At 47.2% G+C, this 25304-nt stretch overlaps 1 protein-coding gene across 7 annotated transcripts in view; it reads left to right on the forward strand.

Moving 5' to 3' along the window:
- LOC138526937 (galactoside alpha-(1,2)-fucosyltransferase 2-like) overlaps positions 1-25304 on the forward strand; it is a 234519-nt gene that overhangs the window by 85302 nt on the left and 123913 nt on the right. For 4 of the 7 annotated variants that reach the window (XM_069637812.1, XM_069637800.1, XM_069637832.1 and 1 more), the window contains one exon: positions 7815-7891. The exons of 1 other annotated variant lie outside the window; for it this stretch is intronic. The gene's annotated coding sequence lies outside the window, so the exon portion shown is untranslated. Of the gene's footprint in view, positions 1-7814; positions 7892-8202; positions 9454-25304 lie in introns of those variants that run through there. 2 more of the 7 variants (XR_011283781.1, XR_011283782.1) reach the window with 2 other exon arrangements.

Consider the following 25304-nt stretch of genomic DNA (forward strand, 5'->3'; position numbering starts at 1 on the left):
CCGTGCCAAATACCTATCCTCTTTACAGAAAATGGTATGATAAAGCAATGTTCTGCTTACAGCACCCTACTAAAAACCTATGAAATTCACTAACAAAAACATTGTTAAAGGGACGTTATGGTTAAGTTGCACTAGCATAAACCTATGAAATTCACTGAAAAAATGTTGTTACAGGGATGTTATGGTTACAGGGAAATCGAAAACCCCCACAAAATTCGACAGTTATGGTAAGCTAAGCAACCATAACTCGTGCATCCGGTACAGGGTGCTGCTTGCATATTGCGTTGTGTGGCCATTGGTTGCAGTAGGGCAGTGTTGCGAACCTATTGTGGGTAGTTTGGCAGTGACACAATAGTTTTGAAATGGAAGTGGGGACGGCCATGGTATGTGAATGAAAGTGCAGAAGGGTGCAGGAGAGTGCTTTCCTTGTATATTATGGTAACTGGTGCAGTTTGTTGCTACATACTTACATAGTGGTGTGCAGGTTGGGTAGGAGTGCAGGTGGCAGTGCTGTGTATGTGGATAGTCAAGGTTGGTGACATGGTGCAATGGATGCTGCCATTATGTAGCAGTCAGAGTGTTGTGGGCTTAGACTGTTAGGTGCATGGCCGAAGGCCGTAGGCCTTGCACTCAAGGTGCTATGAGTTTACGACACCCGGCAGTAATGCATTTTGGATTGTGCAGCAGTTAGCGGGTGGTGACCTGTAAATAGTGGGTGCAGAGTACAAGGGAGGTGTCGTAACGGCCCGATAACTTGTGCCGCGACCTGTTTGCACCGACCTCTTTCCGTGGTGAGTGGTGGTATAGCAAGTTTAGAAGGGAAATGAAGTACACATGACATAGGTTGGATGGAAGTGCAGGTGGCTGTGCTATGCGGATGGAATGTGGTAGTGGGGCACATGGTGGCATGCATGTGGTAACTGGTGTAATTTGTTGCTACATAGTTACATGGCGGTGCGCAGTTTGGGCAGGAGTGCTGGTGGTAGCGCTGTCTGTGTGGGTAGTCGAAGTTGGTGACATGGTGCAATGGATGGTGCAACTATGTTGCAGTGAGAGTGTTGAAGGCCTAGCCTGTTGTGTGCATGGGGAAAGGTATGCTGGGTGCGCCGCAGGATCATAGTGGATGCTGAAATAGGGCATCCTGTAGGAAACGTTTCTGGTGGAGGGGCTTTGGAAGGAAAGGGAACGTGCTCTCAGAGTGTTTAACAGGAAATATGGAATTGTGTACAGAAATGATAGTGTGCAATGCCGAGGTTCAGTATGTGATTGGTGTAGGCGTTTTTTTTATTTTATATTCGGCAATAGACTGCACTAAATTATTGTTGGAAAATTTGAGTGCAATGGGTAGAAGTATTGTATCTGCTTTACTGGGGCGTGGCCCTAGCTGTAGCTGGAAAAGCGCACGTGCCACCTCATGGCCTTCTGAGCATGGAGGCTTCGCAAATGGAACTGTCGGGATTCTCCAATGAGGATTTGAGGGTGTGGTTCACCGGAAGGGAATGTGACATATTCACCCAAAGTTCGATGCAGTGAAGTTGGCAGAGATGGACAGACGGCGAGTGCTTATAGTCGGTGATACCTTTGTGCATGATCTTCACAGGTGTGCCGTAGAAAGAGGCTTCGATACTGACTTTCAGTTGGAAGGAGTGCAGGTTTTTGGGGCACAGTTTATGAGTGGGGTTTCGGGTGCATGGATCTTCTTTGCAAATGTGTGACCTCTGTTGGTACTGTAGATGTGGTGGTCGTGCATTTTGGAGGACTACATTTGGGCCACATGTCGTGCTCAAGTTTGCTTGCTTACTTAAAGAAGTTGATGACAGCTGTGATGCAGATGTTTCCTACTGCAAAGGTGATTTTCTCATCGATGACACAAAGAGGACAATGGGAGAATGCCAGTGTAAATAGTCTACAGCCAGAGGTCGGGAGATGTTGGATAAACGGAAGCATGTGCGACTTTATGTGCAGTGCTGGGATGTTCTGACTATGAAAGCATTAGTAATCAGCCAGATTTCCAGTGGTTTCAAGGAAATGGCATTTTTTTACCTCCATTGGCAAAGCTGTTCTGTTTGCCACTCTGCACAAAGTGTTGCAGAGAATTCTGTAGAAATGTAAGATAAGCGTTCATCTTAAATCGAGAAAAATTTGAGGAGCAGAAGCAAACAGACAGTGAGCAAAATAGAAAAATAAGGAAAAAACTATGAATTCACGCACATAAGAAAAACTCAACAAAAAGAAAAGAAAATGTAAGTGTTTTTACAGACAATCCTAAAGACACAATCCTCACCCCTGTTTCACATTCCTCCCCCTCCGCCCTCAAACCCCCCCAAACACCACCTGATCCCCCTCCCCCTCCAGTTTCTAGCATGGTAATGCTGTTGATTCTGCTGCACTTTGAGGATTAGACGTGGCCCATCCGGCTCTTTTTAGGATGGCACCTATGGCATTGGCTGTGTGGAGGCTAAGCCATTGGGCAATGTGGTGGCTGGTTGTGGTGTGTACATAAACACTGTGACAGAAGGTTTGTTTGCATCGATAAATGTAGGAGGCTAAGGTGAAAGTGTGCAAGGTAAGGGGCATGCATCCTGTTTGTATGCATGCACTGCACGCACTTGCTTAACGTTGCTAATATAGATTCCCTGCTGGTTTTGTTGGTTCACTTTTCTGACATTTGTAGTACATGCATTACAGTGGGAAGACCATATTCTGAAGTTTACAAGGTATGTGGCAGGCATCATGTGTTATGAATGCAGTGTGTGCATTATATGATATGATGTGTTATGGTATGTTGTGCCATTTATAATATATAAGTGTGTGAAGGCGCTCAGAGGAAAGGGAGGCGGAACAGAGGCCACACGGAGACTTTGATTCTTCTAGGTCAGCTGATATTGAGAGTGCTCAAGTGAATAGGAAGGGGGAGGGCAAAGTGCAGTACAGGGGAACAATAAAAAATATAAATATAAGGCCGGTGCTGGAAAGTGCAAGGATAAATGTAGACATGAAGTGGTTATAGAAAACAGTCCCCAATTGCGGGGTTGGTAGAAAGCCAGTGCAGGGGTGGAACTGTAGGGAAGGAGGTGGCCTGGGGCACAGATTATAGGGTGGGTAGGAAAGCAGTGCACCATACATTTTAGCCAGGAAGTGAGTAGGGGAGAGTAGAGGAAAAAGAAAAAGCACATGCAAAGGTTTTCAGGTGCTTTTAGACCCTACAATGTGCCTTCTTTTTACGAGTTATGTAGTAGGTGGGTTAGTGGAGAAGAAATTTCGTAGCATTGTCGGAAGGAAAGAACAGAGTTCCAGTTTCGCTAACATAGTGTATGACATGGGTAAAGGAAAACGTTGCAAGCACATACAAACAAATTGCCACTTTATGGAAGGAGATGGGAGGAACATCAGTATGCTTTTTAAACACGTAGTAGGCGCTTAGAGGCAGATATCGTGCGCAGAGGCACTTATAACAGAGTTGTGAACATACTGCAAAATAACTTTTCATACCTTTCTTTTGTGGTGATGGGTGCTTATGTGGATGAATGTGCATTTATAACTCATGCAATGTTTCACTGAACTTTCCACTGAAAGTGCTTTCCAATAACAGCACACGTGCAGGCTGATTTTGTAACGGTACATATGAAGTCTTGTGTAGAACTGACATTGATGCTGAAGTCTTGGAGGGCATTGGTGGATGCGTGTGAGAGTACTTAGCAATACCTAATAACGGCGTGATGGGAAGAGGATAGTGGAAAGGGAAGAAGGACTAGTCATGATTTACTGGGGCGCGGCCAATATGATACTTTGCACGGCGCACATGCTACATTCTGCACTTTTGAACATGCTGGCCAATGGAAATGCGATTGTTGCAATTGTCCAATCAGGTGGTTAGAGTGTGCGTCACAGGAAAGGATGGCCATATTTGGTTTCATTACTGTGTGTAGTGAGGCTGGCAGAGATGGCCAGATGTACAGTTTTCATATTGGGTGATCGCTTTGTGCTAGATCTGCTCCAGTATGCCGTGGAAAGAGGCCTTAACGGCAATTCGAATTTGGACAAAGTGGAGACTTTGTGTTGCGGTGTCGCTGTACGTACTTTCGACCATTTGCTTGTAGAATGTCGACGAGTGGCCAGTTTAGGTACTTTACACATTGTGGTAGTGCACTTTGGAGCATTGCTTTTGGGTTCCATACATGTGCAAGTGTGTACCGTCAACTCAAAAAGCAGATGAATAAAGTGCAGCACATTTTTGCCACTGCGAAGGTGCTTTTCTCATGTATACCCCCAAGTCCACTATATAACTATCCCAATTAATGTTGTCGGCAGCCAGAGATGGGAAGGTGTCTTATCAACAGAAGCATGTGTACCTTTTTTGCGTGCTGCTGGGATGTACTCCTGTGACAATGACAACATTGGTGATCGATATGTGCACCTTCTCAATGGAAATGGCATTTCATTGTCGTCATGACATTTGGTTTTCCAATCTACAGACTGCGCTGAAGACGGTATTGTAAGAATGTGAGGTGCAGTGCAACAAATAAAAGCAATTATAAAAGCCCGAAAAAAGAGTTATTACTGTGGAAGTTGTTTTAAAAAACAGTTTTTTAAGAGCCACCACTACAAAGGACAACCCCTACCCTGGTTGACATTTATTCCCCTATCCCCACGCGTACACACCTGGAAAGGTCAGCGTAGATCGCGACAGTTGCAGGGTTGTACGTGTAACATACACCCCTTTTGCACATGGCCACCTTATATATTAGAGTTCATACAGCCATCAATCACCCGAAGAGCTGCGTATTACACCTGAGCCTTGGAATGCCCTAGATGGAATTGCTAAAACATGCAAGATAGACAAGGCAAGTAACAAGCAGCATTCCCCTTTGCACTCAAATTAAGACGCAAGGAGTGGCTATACGTGTAGTGTGTCGAATACAAATAATCAACAAAAGCTCCTTGAATACAAAAAAGGAAAAGCCATCCCAAAATAAAGGGAGAAATTAAGAAATCATGACTTGAAAACAAGATATTGAACTAATTATTAACAGTGCTCACTCCCTGAACGTTAGTATTTACAAATACAAGCATGTTCTCAAGACCGAAAACTGGGATAAAAAAACACAGATGCTTCTTGTCACGAAATAGCTCGTCCTGAAGAAGGCCGAAGAAAAATCTGTTCTAAAAAGACACTAGAGATAGTGCCTATTTGTGATTGTAATGGCCGAAACATGTTGACCATCTTTTAGACTTGAAACCAACAAAGTCTGTTTTTGAGAAGCTAACGCATCTCATAGTTCTTCCAATGATCTCTGATAGTTTTCTTCCAACAGTACAATTCCAATTCCTTGTGGAGGCTTTTCATGAAAACTAAATACACATGTGATGTCATCACTCATGTCATCAATGACATTTGTGATGTCATCTTTGTTGGGTGTTAGTCCTTGCAGTGCACTGTGGTAGCGCGAGTTATGGTTGTTTAGCTTACCCTAACTGCCAATTTTCTGGGGTTTTGGGGTTTTACCTTTGTTTTGTCTGTGTTTTGTCTGTGTCACCACTTGTTCTCATATTGTGCTATTGAACAGGCATTCTTTTTGGGAAGGCCTCAGTTATCTGTTAATGTGGTCATTTCTGTTCGAAATTGAAATCCCTGGTCTTCAAATGAATACAAGTACCTCTAATAGTTTTTCCTGTCGGGCTTTCCGGGATCAATCAGTGCTTTTCGTTTTACATCTTGGCCATACCTGACCATATAAGTCAGCATGCAGGGGTCAATCTCTGGCCTCTCCTCTACTTTACACTGCAGGACCAGCCTGGGGCATTTGGCTTTTAGGATACTCCTGGCTTCAGTCCAGTGGCATGGAGAGCCTTGTATTGTGATATTCTGCCACTTTACTCAGGAGAGCTCCCATTCAGAGGATCTGGGATGCACGAGAGTGTCTGGATTCAGCTTGTCGTCCGCTCCCTTGTCTATGTCTTTGTCTGCAGCTCTCTTGAGCACCTTGCTGTCTTGACTAGGTTCTATCATGTTGGACCTCAGGTATAAGGCACTTCTATGGAAAATAGGTTTCTGCCAGGCTTGATGCCCTGAGAAAAGGTCATTCAATCCTCCATGACACTTAACCTCATGTTAGGCGGGTCCAGTCCTGCAAATACAGCTTTCTTGTCCATGTCATCTACATATAACCCCAGGACACTTTTAAAGCTTAGTGTCATCTCTGAATCCTTACCCCCAGGGCCCTGGTCTTGGCGTCTCGCCTGCTCCTTGCTGTGTTTTGCATAAGGTTTTTGAGGGAGATCTTGGGTCCCTCTGGCCCATAGTTGTGTGCAGATGGCTATATCTCGTAGATTTGCTCTGGGACCTGCTGCCCATGAAAGGGACATTTCCCTTGATAATCAAGTAGGCTTGGAACCTGTCACCCATCCTGGGCCTGTTGTGCATGCCTAAGGTACTCGCCTTGGACTTGAACACAGGTTTGCGTGGGACATGTGCCATAAGCTGTGCCAATGATAGGGTAAAAATGCACTCTGGCATAAGCTCTGCTGTCCTGTATGCTTCTAAGCCCAGCGGTGCTACGTTTTTGCCGGGCGACGCTCCGATCTATTGCTGCTATTGTGACTGGGTGCCATGGCTTCTTAAACAGCGATATGCTGCCCTGTGTAAATGGTTGGTGCTCCTTTGCCTCGCTCGCTGTTCAGTCTTGTTGCTGTAATGCACGTCCTAGTACTGCGACCTGCACGTGTGGGGTGATGGGCCAGAGTGCCGTTACCTGGAAACTCTTATCGTCCCGTTGCGCTCCACTGCTGTCTGTTCTGCATACACATTCCCCTGCTATAAGTTCAGGGCTGCTCGTACTCTGCTCACCCCATCCGGCTTCTGAATCTTCTAACGATGCACTAAGCTGATGCAGCCCTAAGAAGCTCTTCCTTTGAGAGGGTAGGGAGGTTTACTGTGATCGGGCTGTGCATAGGCCTACTGCATCAGCGCTGGTGCAATATCAATGTGAGATCAAATATATACTTATCTACTTCATGAGCAGCAAAGAAAGAGGAAGAAATTAATTGTTGGAGGAAAGGTAGTTATATAGAGACAGGGATCGTGATAGGTCAAGGGAAATGGGATCCAGCACATGGTCCTTTCATTTTGAACTACAGCAAATACTGTTTTGGTTAGGATTGGTAGTTGGTTCTTGATCAATTTCTTTGGTGTACTTGGCTACTTCAGAAGTAAAGAGAGGAGTAGGGCATACACTGAGCCTTGGATCTTGACAGAGCAGGAGCTTGACAGAGCAGGGGACAGCAGTGCTCCTATATCATTGAAATACCCTCCAGATCACCTTTGTTTTGGAGAGAAGGCATTTTACCTCCCATTGTCCATACCATGTTTCTTGCATGTAACTACTAATTCACGGTAGAGCACCTGCAAAGCCCCATATCACACAATCTTCATGATCCACATCAGTCTGCTCCCCACTGCCATTTCTCACAATAGTAGATAGTTTTAGCTGCATGCCCACTATTAATTCTCTCTACCTTATCCATCGTTTAGTCAAAATGTCCACTGTTGTTCACTTCAGCAATTCAAAATGGGATTTCCCTTGAGTCTTACAACTCACATTTGTTCCTTGAAGCAGCCAGAAGGACCACATCTGAGCCAATAACACTGCTCGGCTACCAGGTTTCTATAGAAGTGTGAGCGCCCAACTCTGTATCCTTGGTAAATGTATTCATATTGTGCAAATGTTGACAAGCTCTGTCATATTGTGTGGTTAATGCAAGATAAAGGTTCTTTAGATTTCTTTTAATGTAGGATTCGTCTTTCATTGTTTCAGGAAGGAAGTCTAAGCTAAGCCTCTTGTTGGAAAAGTCATCTGAAACCTGATAAGTTGGTCAGTGGCATTTTTAGCAGGTGAGATTTGACAGATCAAAGATGTTTATTACAGGCTGTGTTTTTTGTTGAGTTTGTCTTTGCTTAGAGGGCGTTCTATTTCCCAATAGAACGCCCTCTGCTTGCCATAGAGAGGGCTTTAAAGGAGGAAGTCTCCCTGGTAGTGATTGATTGGAGTACTAGTACTCCTAGTCGCCCTCTTACTGACTGCTGGGATATCTTGTATCAACAGAGTTTAGAGATGTGTTCTTCAGGGGAATCATGTTTGTTGCTTTGGTCCAATCCAAGTGTTCACCAAATTGTTACAGAAATTATGATCTGTTTTTTTTCAGTAAACCATTGGGTCTCATGACCGCTTCTATGTGATATGACTGTGAAACATGGCTGGTGTTGAGTAATTCTCTATCACAGGAGAGATGAAGACCAGCAACAATGACATAAGCAATGACCTTTCTAACTGTCTTGCAGAAGTGAGCACATGCGTGAGAACTCGCAACCAAAAACGTAACCTGGAAAAAAAGAATTCATGACCTTGTCTCTCTCTGCTGCACTCGAAGCACCACTACATTGGCCTATGGTAATGGGTTCCTGTCCAAAATCTCGAATATGATGCAAGAACCTTGGCATCCTTATGGATAATGGATTTACCCTTGAAAAATAATCATAACCTCACAAAAAGTAATGCTCCCACCATTTTCACTCAATCATACGGCTATTTCCATTCCTCACCTTCCTGCACAGGACCATTGCAATCATACCTCTGGTTTTTATCAAGAATGAACTATGTTAATAGCATATATCCTGGCATGCCAGATTGCCTCATTAAGAAAATGCAATGCATCCTAACACAGCAGCAAGATAATTACTCACACTGAACTGGAGGGACCATGTAACACCTGCCCTTAAGGCTCTCCACTGGCTACCGGTTCAAAAGAAAAGCATGCACTTTAGAGCACTCTGCCTCATCCACAGGGCCTTACAGGGCAGTGGAGCAGAATCCATCCAAGGAAAGATCACCCAATACCAACCAAGAAGGACTCTAATATCCAACGACAATATACTAACAAAGACCAGAGAGAGAAACAGACACAGAGATTCACCTTTCGACAACATGGTCTGCAAACTCTGGAGCATGCTTCTAAAGGAAATCCACACAATCAAGGATCACCTTAGTTTGAGGAAATCGCTAATGAACTTGCTTTTCAACATCTAATATCATAAAATACCACCCAGCACCCAGACTCTGAACAGCAAATAAGACACAGCATGTTCACACCTTTTGAATTTCATTCGGCTCTTCTTGCTTCTGGCTGTTGCATGGAATAGCAAGCTTCAGTCATTTCATGGCATATACCACCCTATCATTGGTGTACTTCACACAGGGGCCTAATCCCTGGTTGTAATGTGGCTTGGAGAGTAGCAGTGTGTGTGATGTCATCAGCTGGTGGAATGTTTGTGTCAGAGTGTTATGATGGGTCACGGTTAGTGAGAGAGAAGGCTGAGAGCTGAGAATATGGGTGTGGGGTGAGCCTTGTGTTTCCCTTGTGAAGTTGTGACAAGGACAATAAATCCTCATGAACTTACCTTTGGTATCCGGGCTTCCACTTTGTTACACTGGTGACGAGGATGGGATCCAAGCATGTGCCCATGGTGAGGTGGTTGTAAGTGTCCTGCACGTGCCCATTCTGAGGTGCCTGTCCAGCACTGCACTTGTCCATGGCGAGGTACCAGCACTGCACGTGTCCATGGCGAAGTGCCACTCGTGAACTAAGTGACTTTCTTACAAGCGTGGAACTTTTATTCCATATGGCGTGGCCGTGTGCCTTTGTGGATATGTCGGTGGATAAGATGTGGCCGTGTGCCTTTTTCGGATATGCCGGTGATGGTTTTGCCCAGGGTCTGGGTGACTTTTTCAGATTTAGCCTGCACCTATTCATGCCATGAATTATGTAATGTAATATGCATTTCAACCTTTGTGTGCTTATTGTGGTGTGTGTGTTGGAGTGTGGAGTGTTGTGTATTGGTTGTTGTTGCATGTGTGAGGTTGCGTGTTTATGACTGGATGGGCATTCCTAGTGCCTGGTCTGGTGCCCGGGTGGGTCGCTATGTCTGTCTGTGAGGGAGCATGTTGCAACAGTGAGGGAGTGTGAGTGTAGGTTTTGATTGTTTCCATAGTGCCCGGTTTTAATGCTGGGGTGGGTCGCTATGTGTATTTGTGTGCGGGTCGAGAGTATTGCTCCGTGTGTGTGTTTAGGGTATTTTTGGGTGCATGTTCCTTCTGTGATGTCCTGTTTACGTAATGCCTCGTCTAGTGCCAGGGCAGGTCAGATTTTGTGATGTCTCAGGGCAATTTATCTGCTGTACCATAGTTCCTGGTTTGGTGCTGGGGTAGGTCGCTATGGTCTTTCTGATCTCGGTAGTGTGATATTCCTGAGTGTTGTGGTTGGAGTTGGTGTGGTGTTGTTGTGGTCATAGTGCCTGATTGGTTATCAGGGTACAAAAGGGCAGAGGATTCCGTCTAGGAACCCTCCCGTCCCCTGCACACTTTCAAATGTGTGGACTAAGTCCACTACTCAATTTAGATATTGATATCAGAAAAGAATGTAAACCAGACAATTCAATTCTGTCCAACAGAATGAGGATTTATAAAATATATAGTCAATGTTCATTCACAAAAATACAAGAAAACAATATCAAGTAGAGAGGCAAACAAAATTTGCATCAACAGGTCACAGTAAATTTGAAAAGGTGGTAGAATCCAATTTGAATTGGATTCTACCACCTTTTCAAATTTACTTACCTTTGGTATCCGGACTTCCACTTTGTTACACTCATCATATACAACACTAAATTCGACTGGCGCCCTGTCACCTAAGCAGTAATGGCATTAAAACTATATATGCTCTGTAATGTCACACCCCAGCCTTTTGCTATATGTACCCACTAATTACTCCAGCCATGCGCTCAAATACACTGCACAACGTTCAAACCAGCCAAGCCACTCACCAGTGGGTACACAAGGGCCTCATTACGAGTGTGGCGGTCTGGAAACAAGGGTGCCGTTAAGCTTACCTGCCCCTGTGTTTCCGGACCGTCACACTACAAGTCTGCCGTTGCGCCCAGCAGGTTTGACCCTGCCGGGTGCAACGGCCCCTGCTGGCAGATTTGTCACAGAAGCACAGGTACCGTTGGCAACGGTGCCGGTGCTTCCAAGTCCCCATTCCCGTGGAGTCCTATGAACTCCACAGGAATGGGGACTTACCGAATCCCCACCTGACTTCCCACTCCACCGGGACTTGTAATGTCCCGGTGGCATTGGGAAGTCAGGCGGCGGATACGTTGTCTCGGGGTCAGCAGCAACCCGCCGGTGGTACCTGCACGTTACCACCGACCTGTCCTTTCTTTACACATACGACTCAATGCTATCCACACAATGCACCCAGAAACCAACCCGTAGACAGGGCTCATGGTATTTCCTGTCTGTGTGCATTAACAGAAGAGCAAAACAATCTTGCATTTTCCTTCTCCCCCTACTAACCAAAACTGCACATTCATTTTCAGATCTGCCAGAGTGACTGAAGACCTTGCAAATCGAAGCTCCACATTTTATAAATCCTAATCATATAACATAACATTAACATTAACATTTTGGGCCTCATTACGAGTTGGGCAGTATTCTGGTGGTAAATCAGCCGGAATACCGCTGAAAGGAATTACTGTTTCTGCCACTCGGTCTGGCGGATTCTAGTCCCCATTAATTTGGAGTCCATAGGATTCCATGGGGGATTTCAGCAGAATTTCTGCAGTGGTAATTCTGCTGATTTATCGGCAGAAAGTGGGAGGATTTACCTCATTGAATCCCCAACTTCACGGCCAAACTTGTAGTATGGTGAAGCAAGAAAAGTGGCAGTAATTCAGTTACCACTGATTTCTTTCTGCACCCCCAGACTCGTAATGAGCCCCATTTTGTGCCCCATGGCCCATTCTAATTAAGCTGTAAAAGTGGTTGACTGTCAGAAGTAAACTGAGGATGCATGCCCTCTATTATGGTTCTAAACCCATACCATAAACGCTTAACATGCCCAAAAGTGATTGATATACACTTGTCATGGCAGACATTTGACGTCATCAAACTGTTTGGTATATCCACCTCCTAGAATATTGATCTAGAGTAGCCTTTCCACTAAAGGCTATTTAAAGATTTCTCTTTCTTAAATGTATCACCCAAATGGAGTAAAATTCCCCAAGATTGCTGTGAAGTCAGGCAGACTTTTATGTTTGATGTAAGAGACCCATGAACCTTTCAGTGCTATGATAGAGAAGGGGTGCTTCCGTTGTTTTGACTTCTGTGTGTGTCTCTTGCTCTGATCTCCTGATCCGGTATGAATTTAATTAGGTGAATTCAGCTTATGTAATAAACAGCCAAGGGGAGTGCAGACTTTGTCATGAACCTGCTTTTCACTTCTTTTGTCTTTTCACTCTTATTTTCAGAGTTTTTTACATAGATATCTGTTGTTGGGCTATTAGGTTTCAGTAATTTTGCATGGCCTGGGATGGTCATGGAGGGATATGGGCTCCAGTTGGTTCTTTGCTGCATAAACAAAGGTTGCTAAGCCCTGTTGTGCATTTCTATTTCTCAAGTGCAGTACTTTTAATGGCTGCCGTCGTCCTGCGCAGTACTGTTATGACACAGCTGGAACACATATGCAGTGAACTAAGCAACTCTCCCAGCTGGTCTATTGGGATTTTTAAGAATTTTGTGAGACCTGCATTTCAATCTCTGGGTATTGAGAGATGTTGTTAAGAAGTATAAGCAGGTATTTGCCACTTGATAAGGAGGAATCCCTGCTGACCTTGCACAAGGTCACCCACCTTGTTCTTGTTATCCAATAGAAGGCAGTAGAGCCCCCTTTCCAAAGACATGGCACATCAAACAGGTGGATAAGGCTATTTCCTACTTTATGTTCACTTCTGGAAGTCTCTCCCTCAGACCAGTCTTTGTTTCACAATCCCCTGGTGTCCCTTGTGAGCTAGCTGGACTACACGGTCAGAGAGGGAGTCAGGGACAGCTATTCGGGTTCCTCGAAGTACGAGGCCATAAGCAGATTTGGAGAGTTATCGGTGGATGGTCAACATCGTAGATATTTGAATCTTGGTGCCTGCTGTCATGCTCTGAGTATAGTTTTTTCACTGACCCGATACGGTCACCCATGTGGCTGCTTGTTGACACTCACCGTACAGGGTCTTATCTACTGTGAGAAACCTGAAGGTGTCTCATCTGCTAGTCACCAGGGATCTGTCATCTAGGTGTCAAGGACACGGCCATCGCTTTTGGATCCAGTTACTGGGGGTGGACCAGTGCGGAAGGATCACCTGGATGAGGGGTCTTCGGGGAGTGGAAGTGGGACACCGGATGGCGAGACGCAGTATCCCCTTCCTTGTAAAACCTTTACACCATCCTACCAGGTAGGCTACATAGGGACTCGATTCCCCCACCCCCTTTTCCGACACAAACACTTTTCTGAGGGGATTGGGTCCTCCGACGTATTCCATATCTATGACAGTAATCACCACAGCTGTGCTGCTTCGGAAAATCTTTTGGCGTCTGCATCCTGCGTCGATGACGTCGATACGCCGCCCTCGAGGACCTCCTCCGATGGCCTACGTCACTGGATGTTATAAGTAGGATGCACGACGCCCGTAGCCTCAGTTCCATTTTTTCCGCGCACCTGTTCGCTTCGGAGATCTCGGCGCGTCTCGACTCTTTGGAGTTTCTGTTCTTTATCGGTTCTTCGAACCTGTTCGTTTGTGAAGTATATTCTTCGTGAGATGTCTACCTCGTCTTCCACCCCGCGTCCGGGCTTTAAGAAGTGCGGGGACTGCGGGTCCAAGATGTCGGTGACGGACTCGCACAACGCCTGCCTCTGGTGCCTCGGGGAGACCCATGACACGGATGACTGTGTCGACTGCCAGTCGCTTACGTCCAAAGCCTTGCGGGAGCGCAAGAAGAAGTTGTCGGTAGGTAAGTTGAGGTCTGCGGGGCTTTTGACGGACGATTCGAGGGGCGACTCTCTGCATCGTCGCTGGAAGTGTAGTGGGTCTCGGTCCTGGAGTAGGTCCTGCCACTCCTATGCCTCTTCGAGGCACTCCCGGAAGCACCGTCATTGGTCGCCTTCCCCGTCCTCATCCGAGGACTCCGCCCGTCGGCGGGTCGCTTATCCCACCAAGCATGCGACGCCGGAGGAATGGGCTTCCTTCGGGAAGAAAGTGTTGGCGATTCTCGAATCGCAGGGCACTGGTCCGTCCGCGCCTCCGAGTGGGGTCGGTTGTGATCGGTCGAGAGACACCGCTCGCACGCCTTCGGGCTCGGGTGGTCGGCACGATTCGCGGGAAAGATCCCGCTCAGACAAGGGGAACCGTTCTCGTCATGCCCGTTCCAGGTCCCGGTCCTCGACGCGCTCGAGACCGTGTGCACCTGTGGTGTCTTCGAGGAAGACGTCGATGCCGGTGGCGCCGAGGTTGTCGACGGACTCTTTCGAGGCCCCGCCTCCGAAAAAGTGGTCAACGCCATCGGCACCCAGGCTGTCGAGGGACACGCTCGGGGCTCCGCCCTCGAGGTCTGTGTCAATGCCATCAATGCTGTCGGCACCGCGTCCGGCGTTGATGCCGATTCATTCGATGCCTTCCGAGGCTGTTTCGACGGGGTACCCCGGGGCTCAGTGGAACCCCCTAGAAAGGCTCTGGCCAAGGTCAAGCATGTCTTTGTTCCACATTCTGTGCCTTCATACCGCCATCTTGAGATTATTTCAGAGGTGGATGAGGGCTCTGATGATGGCATGGTTCCTGATACGGTGCCAGGCGAGATTCTCTCAGGCCATAGCCAAATTGAGGACCTGCGTCAGTCCCTGCACGATGCCAGTGGGCTGGACACCTCTCCGGAGGTGGAGTTTTGTAGGCCTGAGCCTGGCACTCATGCCGACTCCTCGTACCGGCGCCTTATGTCCAGGGTCACCGAGTACTTGGGGTGGTCTGCTCCCCCAGGGGATTTTCCTCAGGATGCCCTTACGGATATCCTCGACCAAGGTCCACCAACTGACCCGGTACTGCCGTTTCATATGGCTCTACAGAGGAGGGTGGCGGCGGCTTGGACTGCTCCGGAGAGTCTCCCTGCAGTGGTCAAGTCTTTGCCGCGAAAATACCGGCCAGCCAGTAGCGACACCTGCTACTTGACCAAGCACCCCACTCCGGAGAGTTTGGTGGTGCAGGCGGCTACGGCCCCGGCAAAGCTGGCGTCGTATCCTACCATCCCTCCTGATAGGGACGACAAGCGTTTTGACGGCTGAGCGAAGAAAGGGTTTTCTTCAAGGGGTATGGCGCTTCCGGCGGCAAACTCTGCATGTGCCTTGTCACGTTTCACACACTCTGTGGAACTGTGTTTCCTTAGCGGCTGAACATATTCCCAAAGGGGATGACCGGGAAGGTTTCCTTGCCATGGTTCAGGATGGCAAGGATGCCATGTGTGAGGCCGTTCAGTCGGGTTTGGACATGGCAGATTGCGTCAGCCGGTCCATGGCGGCGAGCACCGTAATACGCAGGTTTGCATGGTTGCGGAAGTCGGGGTTTGCGCCTGATGTGCAGGCCCGGCACCTCAACATGCCCTTTGACGGGGAACATCTTTTTGGCAGCAAGGCTGACGAGAGCCTTGAGAGGTTGCAGACCTCCAAAGCTGCAGCAAAGTCGTTGGGAGCTGCAGTTCGTCAACGTCCGCCTTTTCGTCCTTGGGGACAGCAATGGAGGGGAGGTTCCTTTCGTTATTACTCATCCTTTGGTAAAGCGAGAGAAGCTGCCAGTCAAAGGGGCCACCGAAGGAGTGCCAGGGGTGGAAAACAAGGTACTCGAGGTGCCAAGTCCGCTCGGGCAGTTGCCTCTTTGCCCTCAGGCAACGCCGCAGCCGCTTCAGCTTAGTCATGAGGCCATGTCCCATGGTTCGCTGGTTGGGGGAAGGCTGGTGCAGCATCTTGTAGAGTGGCGTGCCATTACTTTAGATGTGTGGGTTCTGGAGATCATTGCCCACGGCTACTGTCTTCCTTTCCGGCAGAGGCCTCAAGACAATCCACCGGGGAATCTCTCTTTGAAGAGTCCAGATCCGCTCCTTGCACAGGAAATTCAATCCCTGCTGGAGAAAGGCGCCATAGAACTGGTGCCTGTAGCGGAGAGGAACAAGGGTTGGTATTCCCCTTATTTTTTGATTTCCAAGAAAGACGGGGATTGAGACCCATCATGGACTTGCGCGGTTTGAACAAACTCCTCAGGAAGGACAAGTTCAAGATGGTTACTCTTTCTCAAGTCCTCCAGGCCCTTCAACTTCAGGGCTGGTTGGTGTCTCTCGACCTCAAGGACGCTTATTTTCATGTGCTGATACATCCAAAGCACAAGAAGTAGCTGAGGTTCGCGGTTGGCGACTCACACTTTCAGTTTCGGGTCCTGCCGTTCAGATTGACCTCCGCCCGAGGGTCTTCACCAAGCTCATGGTAGTGGTGGCAGCGCACCTCAGGAAAGGGGGGATTCACGTCTACCCCTACCTGGACGATTGGTTGATCAGGGCGCGCTCTCCCGAGCAAGTCTTGGATCATCTGTCAGTCACCTGCCACTCCCTCCACAAAGTGGGCTTCTCCCTCAACTTAAAGAAGTCCCATTTGACACCAACTCGGAGGCTCCAGTACATCGGAGCAGTGCTCGACACGTCCCTGGGGCAGTGTTTTCCTCCCCAGGTGAGGGCTCATCACATTCAGCAGATGGTGCACAAGTTTCAGCTTGCCCAGAGTCTCCCAGCGTTCGAGTTCTTGAGATTGCTGGACCTCATGGCATCCTGCATTCTTCTGGTGCCAGAGGCCCGGTTGCGGATGAGATCTTTGCAATGGGCACTCAAGCTCCAGTGGTCTCAGTCCTCCGGCAGGATGTCGGACCCTGTTCAGGTACCGTCCTCAGTCGCCCAGGACCTTCTGTGGTGGGCCGTCGAAGACAATCTGATGAAGGGGGCTCCATTTTGGCTACCCTGGCCGGAGGTGACGATCGTGACGGACGCATCCCTCACGGGATGGGGAGCTCATGCCAACGAGTTGACAGTCAGCGGTCGTTGGTCTCCGTCGGAGTCCAGACTCCATATCAATCTGTTGGAGCTGAGGGCCGTCAGGCTAGCCCTGAAGGCTTTTCTGCCGACTGTGCGAGGGAAGAATGTCCTGATCCTGACGGACAACACGGTGGCCATGCACTACCTCAACAAAAAGGGGGGGGCGGGGTCACTTCCTCTGGTTCTGGGCAATCCAGCAGGAAGTTTAGATCTCGGCAGTTCATCTGGCCGGAGACGAAAACGTGACGGCGGACGCTCTGAGCAGGCAGAGCGCGATCTCTCAAGAGTGGGAGTTGGCTCAGGAGATTCTCCTGGAGATCTGCGCCCTTTGGGGGACCCCTCAAGTGGATCTCTTTGCCTCCAGTGTCAACCGGAAGTGCGAAAGGTTCTGCTCGCGGGAATCTCCTCCAAAAGGAGCCTTAGGAGATGCGTTCGTGATGGAGTGGTCATTCCCACTGCTGTATGCGTTTCCTCCAGTCCCCCGTCATCCCGCAGGTGCTGCGGAGGTTACGAAGGTTCGGTTCCCGGATGATCCTCATTGCTCTGGCGTGGGCCCGGAGGACGTGGTACCCGGACCTTCTCGACTTGTCCATCTGCCCTCCACGTCGTGTTCCCTACAGAGACGATCTGCTCTCACGGGAGGGGGTCAGGTTCTCCATCCAGAGGTCAGACCCCTCAACCTTCATGTTTGGTTTCTGAAAGGTTGAGGTATAAGGATTGGGACCTCCCTGAAGACGTGATGGAGGTGTTGCTTTCAGCCAGAAGGCCCGAAACGAAATTCCTGTACCGTTGCCGTTGGCGAAAGTTTTGCGACTGGTGCAGGGTTAAGAATGTTGATCCTTTTGCATGTGACATTCCCATGGTTCTGTCTTTTCTGCTTTCTTTGGCCCAAAGGGGCTTGCAAGTGGGTACCGTTCAAGGTTACCAGGCGGCGCTGTCCATATTTAAGTGCTCGTCTGAAGAGTGTTCCTATTTTAAAATTCCTTTAATTTCTCAGTTTCTGAAAGGGCTCACTAATGTGTTCCCTCCGTCACCTTTCCTGGTGCCCGGTTGGGATTTGAACCTTGTTCTCAAGTTTCTCATGGGTGCTCCGTTTGAGCCTTTGCATTCATGCCCTTTGAGACTGTTAACTCTTAAAACTGTATTTTTGGTTGCGGTCACTTCCGCTGGCAGAGTGAGTGAGTTACAGGCACTTTCAGTTAAGCCACCCTTCACTGTATTTCAGAAGGACAGGGTTGTCCTTAGAGTTTGTCCTTCTTTTCTTCCGAAGGTGGTGTCGGAATTTCATTTAGGCCAGAAGGTTGTTCTTCCGGCGTTTTATCCTCCTCCACATCCTGGTAAGGAAGAGGAGAGGCTCCATAGGCTCGATCCTAGGAGAGCTTTAAGCTTTTATATTTCATGCATGTCCCGTGTCAGAGTGGACGATCAACTCTTCATTGGTTTTGCTGGAAAGCGTTTGGGACAAGCTGTGACAAAACAATCTTTGTCTCGCAGGATTATTCTGGCTATTTCTGAGTGTTACCGCTTGGTGGGTAAGGACCCACCGGTCGGCTTGCGGGCCCATTCTACCAGGGGTATGGCTGCCTCTACTGCCCTGCAGAGGGGTGTTCCTATTCGTAACATCTGTGATGCAGCCACCTGGGCTTCGGTCCATACTTTTGTACGTCACTACTCCCACGATTCCATCCGTGGGCAGGATCTGGCCTTTGGCAAGGCGGTCCTTTACTCTGCAATTTGATTGGGCTTTCTAAATTTCTGTATTCTAAATTCTTTTCCCACCTCCTTGAATTGGTACTGCTTTGGGAGTCTGTCATAGATATGGAATACGTCAGAGGACGCAATTCCCTCGAAGAACAAGTTACTCTCTTACCTGGTAACGTTCTTTCGATGGGATGGTCCGACGACGTATTCCATATCGCTCCCTCCCTGCCTTCCCCCCTACAGAGTTTCTTATGCGATTGCAGCTTACGTTTCTGCAGGGCTTTGTGTGGTCTGACTGGCAGGAGACTGGTGCCACACGTTCTGGGGAAAAAACTACAACGGAGGCTACGGGCGTCGTGCGTCCTACTTATAACATCCAATGACGTTGGCCGTCGGAGGAGGTCCTCGAGGGTGGCGTATCGACGTCATCGATGCAGGAGGCAGACGCCAAAAGATTTTCTGAAGCAGCACAGCTGTGGTGATTACTGTCATAGATATGGAATACGTCGTCGGACCATCCCATCGAAAGAACGTTACCAGGTAAGAGAGTAACTTGTTCTTCACAGCAGACAACTCGCTGTGGGGGAAAACGGACTAACACCTGAGCCGTATAACTCACATGTCCCACTTCAATGGTTAGGCAGGGTCAGGCAATTGCTGATCATCACAAACAACTGACTTCCATCACACTTCCCTACAAGGATAAAAAGCAGAGCATGAAAGCACACTCTGAGCAAGGCAAAGCACACGAGGAAGCAGCAATTCCAAGATGGCAGTTTAATACAAGGCGGAAGACGGCATGACCGAAGAGGATGGCAAGGAGGGACGTACCCTTGACCTTTTCACCCGAAAGACTGCATCTTTCATGAGCCTTCGAGAATAGGAAACGGAAGACCTGGAATTAAAGCAGAAGAATCCTGCATTGTGTGTCGGAGGTACCCGGGGCTCTCCCGCGTTGATAGTCAAGGTGGGGAGAGGGATTTGCCGTTGTGGTACTGTCTTTGGCTCCTACAACAAAGCAGCACCAGTGAAGTCAGCACAGCCAGTGAGTTGGGGAGACTGATACTAGAACGGTCTGTGTGGCAACCAAGGTTTCAAGCAGCAACATTGCATAAAGAAGATTATTAAGACAGCAGATGAGTGAATGAACTTTGAAGCTAAGAACCAAAACCGAATACAGAGTGATCCTGCATCACGTGGGTGCTCATTCAAAAGTCTCTGTTAGGTATCCAACCGAAAGGGTGCAAACGTTAAAAGAAAGAGAATTGTGAAATCGAAGTGGTCCTGCAACGGGTCAATCCAAACCCTGTGCCCATCGAAAGTCTACAATACTTGATGTAAAATTGACATTGGTCCGAGCCCGGCTGAAGGAGACTAATTGCGTTGAAGGGATCTGAGCCCGACAGAGGGGGGTCACCCGAAAAAGAAGAACCTGAGAACATAGTGCGATAAAGTGAAAGGTGAAAGACAGGATCCAGCCCGGCAGAGGGAAGCCTGTGCAGAACGTTATGCTAAAAGGATCTCAGCCTGGGCTGAGGGGGATCCGCGGTGGATAGTGAATCTCCCGATGTGAATACTTGTGAAATTCTAGAGGGGAAAATAACTTGGTTGCTTCAGGCCCTTTGTAGTTAAGAGACTTTGAAAAGCAAGGAGACTTACGCTCCAAAGGCCCTGATGCTGATGAGTGAACTATAAGCTTGTGCTAAAGAAGCCAGAGACTGTGCTACACTCGAGTGAACTGCCTTATCCTGTGCTGAAAATGGTTTATAGTGATAATTTCGAAAACAAAAATTTCGAAAGTCAAAATATCAAAAACCAAATATCGAAAAAAGGCGATTTTTTTTAATTATTTTTTTTATTTAAAATGGGGGGGGTTCCTCCTCCCCCTTTTTTAAATTTTTTTTTTGTTTTACCCATTTTTTTTTATTCCCGGACCCCAAAATAAATATATAATAAATAAAAAAAATCTATTTTTTTTTCGATATTATTGTTTCGACATTATTTTCTTTCAAATTTTTTTTTCGAAATTATGACTGACCACTGCTGAAAACGTGGAGAAAGGAGGCCAACGGCCTGAAAACCTGACATATAATTTTGAACACTTCTTTCTTTTTCATAATATTTTCCCCCACACTATTTGTAATTAGAGGTAACGATTGACAATTGGGGTCATTACGACCCAGGCGGTAAGTACACCAACTTTACCACCATGGTGTAAACTACGTTTACACCATGTGGATGGCGGATTTACCGCCCCATTCCAAGGTGAGTGGGGCGGTAAATCCCCATTTCCCATTTACCCTTCCCCATTCCCATTTTTGCCCCATAGGGCATAATGGGAGTGGGGAAGGCGCTAATTACGGCACCATAAATTACGGTGCCGTAATTAGCACCAAGGCGGTTTAGCGCCATGGATTTTAACGGCTGCTAAAAGCAGCCGTTAAAATTGGAATCAGGCGTTAAGGGTTAACGACGGCGTTAACCCTTAACGCCTGAGTTGTAATGTTTTTAGTATAGGCCTTTTTATTTTGACAAGACACCACTAGGACTGTGTTATTATTATTTGATGGTCTTAGCTTGCTCCCATCTGTAGATTTAGGTTTAGATAGGCGTTTATTATACCCTTTTTGAAGTTCAATGAACACCCTTGAATTGTAGTGACTTGTGTCTGTCTTAATGTTGATGCCATACCTTCCTCACACTATGGGTTCTTTTAGAGGGATGGCTTTAGAGGCTACTGCTTCATTGATCATCTGTACGTGCTTCTCAGTGGTGTACTATCTGCCTCTGCGCCTAACGGTATCTTGAGAGAAAATCCATTGGGTTCTTGGCGCATGGTGGAAACTCCAGTGAGAAATTGTAATTCTAGAGTTGGAGAAGTCATTTCACAATTTGAGGCCGAGGCCTAGGGGTTGACTCTTGAAAAATTGGTATTAGCAGCTTATGTTTGGTGATTTCTTGAAAAGGGTGGTCTTGTGTGTAGAAATGGAAGTGCCAGGTACCCCAGGAGGCAGTGGTTGCTTCCTTCGCGATCTGGCAGTTGCATTGGCCGTATCAGTAAAAGCTCTACTGGCGAATGGCTCAGCTTGTGGCTGACCCTTCGCATTCACCTGTGTCAGGACAGCGACTAGACTGCTTGGACTGGCGTCCACCAGTAATTCTGTTGATTTTTTTTTTTTTAAATCAAATAATCAAATTACTCGATTGTCGTTTCACAGTAGAGAGCATCCTTCATTTTATGAAAGGCTTGTTGCTGTTGATCGGTATAGTCTGTAAGGAAGGTGTGGTATCAAACAGTAAGACAGACACAGGTTAAGGGTATTTATTGAACTTCAATTGGGTTTGAAAAACGCCTATCTAATCCTAAATCTCAAGATGGGAGCAGGCTACGACCATCAAATAATAATAACGCAGTCCTAGTCTATCAAAATAAAAGGGCCTACACTAATAAACCTATTGCCAATCCTTAACGTATAAATACAAATACTGTGGGAAACCATGTTATGCAAAACAAAAGTGTTCAAGAAATTATATGTCAGGATGTTCAAGCCATTCACTTCCCTTCCCCATGTTTTCAGCACGGGACAAGGCGGCACACTCAGGCTTAGCACACTCTCTGGCTTCTTTAGCACAAGGATACAGTTCAAAACCTCAACATCCGGGCCTTTTGTGCCAAAGGCTCTTTGCCAATAAAAGTCTCTTATTTCAGTGGGCCTGATGCAACACGACAAACATTAAAGTTCCTTTCCTCATAGGATTTCACATGTACAACTTTTCAGGTGATTTACTGTTCAACCTGGGTCCGTCCCTACTGGGCTCAGACCCACTTTAACACACTTTAACACAAAACCTTCAATTGGTTTCCCTCTACCGGGCTCGACCCAAATTGATATACTTTTCCAAACTTTCTTTACTTCATCAAAATCGAAGACTTTCGACTGTGTGCAGGAGTTTGCTCGACCGGTCGCAGGACCACTTCGATTCACAATTACTCATTCTCTTCTTAAGATAACCTTTTTCCTCACACTCACTTTTGCCACTTCTCAGCTGTATACACTACAGAGACCTTTCATTGGGCACCCACGCGGCCCCTGATCACTCTTATCAAAGGTATTGTATCTTTCTTTTAAAGTTCAAACACTCATCAGCAGTTGAACTTTACTTGCATCTCTTATCACACAAGTTTTAACAATGTTCGTTCCAGCGCTCGCCATACTATGTTGCTGCTTGCACCCTTGGCTTCAACACACACCGGTCTTATATCGGTCTCCCCAACTCACTGGCTGAGTTGATTTCTCCGACACTGCTTTGTTCTTGGAGCCAATGACGATACCACAGCAGCTGCTGCCCCTTCCCGCCTTCATTATTGATGTGGGAGGGCCCCGGTTATCTCCGACAAACAATGCAGGATTCTTCAGCCTGGTTTCCTGGTCTTACGCTTTCTATTCTTGGGGTTTCTTGAAAGTAACAGTTCTTTGTCGAAAAGATCAAGGGAACTTACCTCCTTGTGATCCCCTTCTGTTTTTCTGTCTTTCTGCTCTCGTTCAGCTGCCGTCGCCAAACTGCTGTTTCCTTGCTTGCTTTGCCTCACTCGGAGTGTGCTCTTGTGCTTCTCCTTTTATCTGTGGGGGAAGCTTAGTGAAAGTCAGGTGTGTGATGTTCAGTAATTGCGTGACTGCGCTTGACCATTGTATTGGGACACACGTCCGCTATACTGCTCGGGTGTTAGTCTGTTTTCTCTCATACCGGGCTGTCCGTGTGAAAGTGTTTGTGTTGTAAAAGAGGTGGGGTAGTGTTCCTAAATAGAGTCCTGGTAGGACGGGGTAAAGGTGCTACAGGGAAGGGGCTACTGCGTCTCACCATCCGGTGCCCCACTCCCATTCCCTGAAGACCCCTCACCCAGGTGACCCTCCCGCACTAGTCCACCCCCAGGAACTGGACCCAAAAGCGATGTCTGTGTCCTGGCCACCTGGATGACAGATTCCCAGGGACTATTGGGTGAGACACTTTCTGGTTATCACATGCCCTTCCTGTTTCTCACATGCCCTTCCCCTGTGCGATGTATCTGCTTCTGTTTCACAGGAAAACCGAGAAAGGAAATCAACGTTCCGCTGATCTTTACCTTTTCGGTGCTCTACAGTGAAAGAGTAGGGTTACAGGCCTAGGAACCATTGCATGACTCGAGAGTTAGAGTTCTTTCGTTGGCTTATTCACACTAATGGAGAGTGATCTGTGACGAGTGTGAATTTCTTCCTAGGAGACAGTATCTTAGATGGGTGATGGCCCATTTGATGGCAAGCGCCTCTAATTCTAGCACAGAGTTGTTTTTTAACATGGGAAACATTTTCAACTTGTGAATAGGATAGGGTGTTCTAATCCATCACAAACTTGTGACAAAACTGCTCCTAACCCTGTAAGAGAGGCATTAGTTTGTAACAGAAACTCTTCTACTACCTTTAGGATCGGGTTCTGGCATAGGGTTTTGTTTTAAGCTGTTGTAAAATACATCATCCTCGTCAGTCCAATGAATCTTCTGGGGTTCGGCGTTCTTTAGTTTGTCTGTCAACCCAGCTGTTCTGTCCGAGAAATTAGGGATTAATCTATGGTAATAACCAGTTAATCCTAAGAATGCTCTGAGGTCTCTCTTGGTCTTAGGTGCAGGGGTATCTAGGGCGGCTTTCACTTTTTCTCTTTGAGGCTGGATACTGCCATTCCCTACAAAGAAGCCAAGATATTTCACAGCTGATTGAACCCGCTTACATTTGGATGGATAGGCAGTTAGGCTGGCTTCTCTGAGGCCTCTCATAATTGTAAAGAGATGGAAAAGATGGTCTTCCCAAGTCTTACTATAAATGACTATGTTGTCAATATAGGCCCCATAGAAATCAGAGTAGGGGTGTAATATCCTGTCCATAAACTGTTAGAAAGTGGCAGGGGCCCAGTGTAGCCCAACAGGAAGGACATTGAACTGGAATAGTCCCAGGTGCTTTGCGAAAGCTGTCTTTTTCTTAAGTCTAGGGTTGATATGAAGGTGGCATTTCTGAGTTTATCAATCAATTTGTGGATGCGCGGCATAGGCTAGGCATAGAAGTCAGAGATGGCGTTGACCTGTCGGAAGTCTATGCAAATCCTCCAGGAATTACCAGGTCTTGTGGCGAACACAATAGGGGAGGACCATGGGCTTGAAGAGGGTTTGATAATATGTGCTCTTAGCATTTTGTTCACTTCCTCAACCACTATCTTTCTACGGGCTTCCGGGAGTCTATATGGTTTCAAATGGACCACTTTTCCCTTTGGAGTTCTGACATAATGAAGTGCTGTGCACTCTGCCAATTTGAGAACCCAGGAGTCAGTGGGTGTGCTAGAACCTGTTTATTAAGCTTCACATCAACATTTTCAAGTACATGGATATACAGCAGCCCCAGCCTACTTCCTACTCAGCAACTGCCAGCATTCATATCTAAACCTTCTAACCTAGACTTCACTGGCGGAATCATTCTAGAACGAGTAATTGTCAGGCTGCACGGTCTATTCCACTATATTGCATCAGCTGCCATCCTATGTTTATACATAACTGCATCTATTATTGCACACGTAGCTATG

The sequence above is a fragment of the Ambystoma mexicanum genome, chromosome 1q (assembly GCF_040938575.1).
Source record: "Ambystoma mexicanum isolate Mex_15411 chromosome 1q, UKY_AmexF1_1, whole genome shotgun sequence".
NCBI lineage: Eukaryota > Metazoa > Chordata > Amphibia > Caudata > Ambystomatidae > Ambystoma > Ambystoma mexicanum.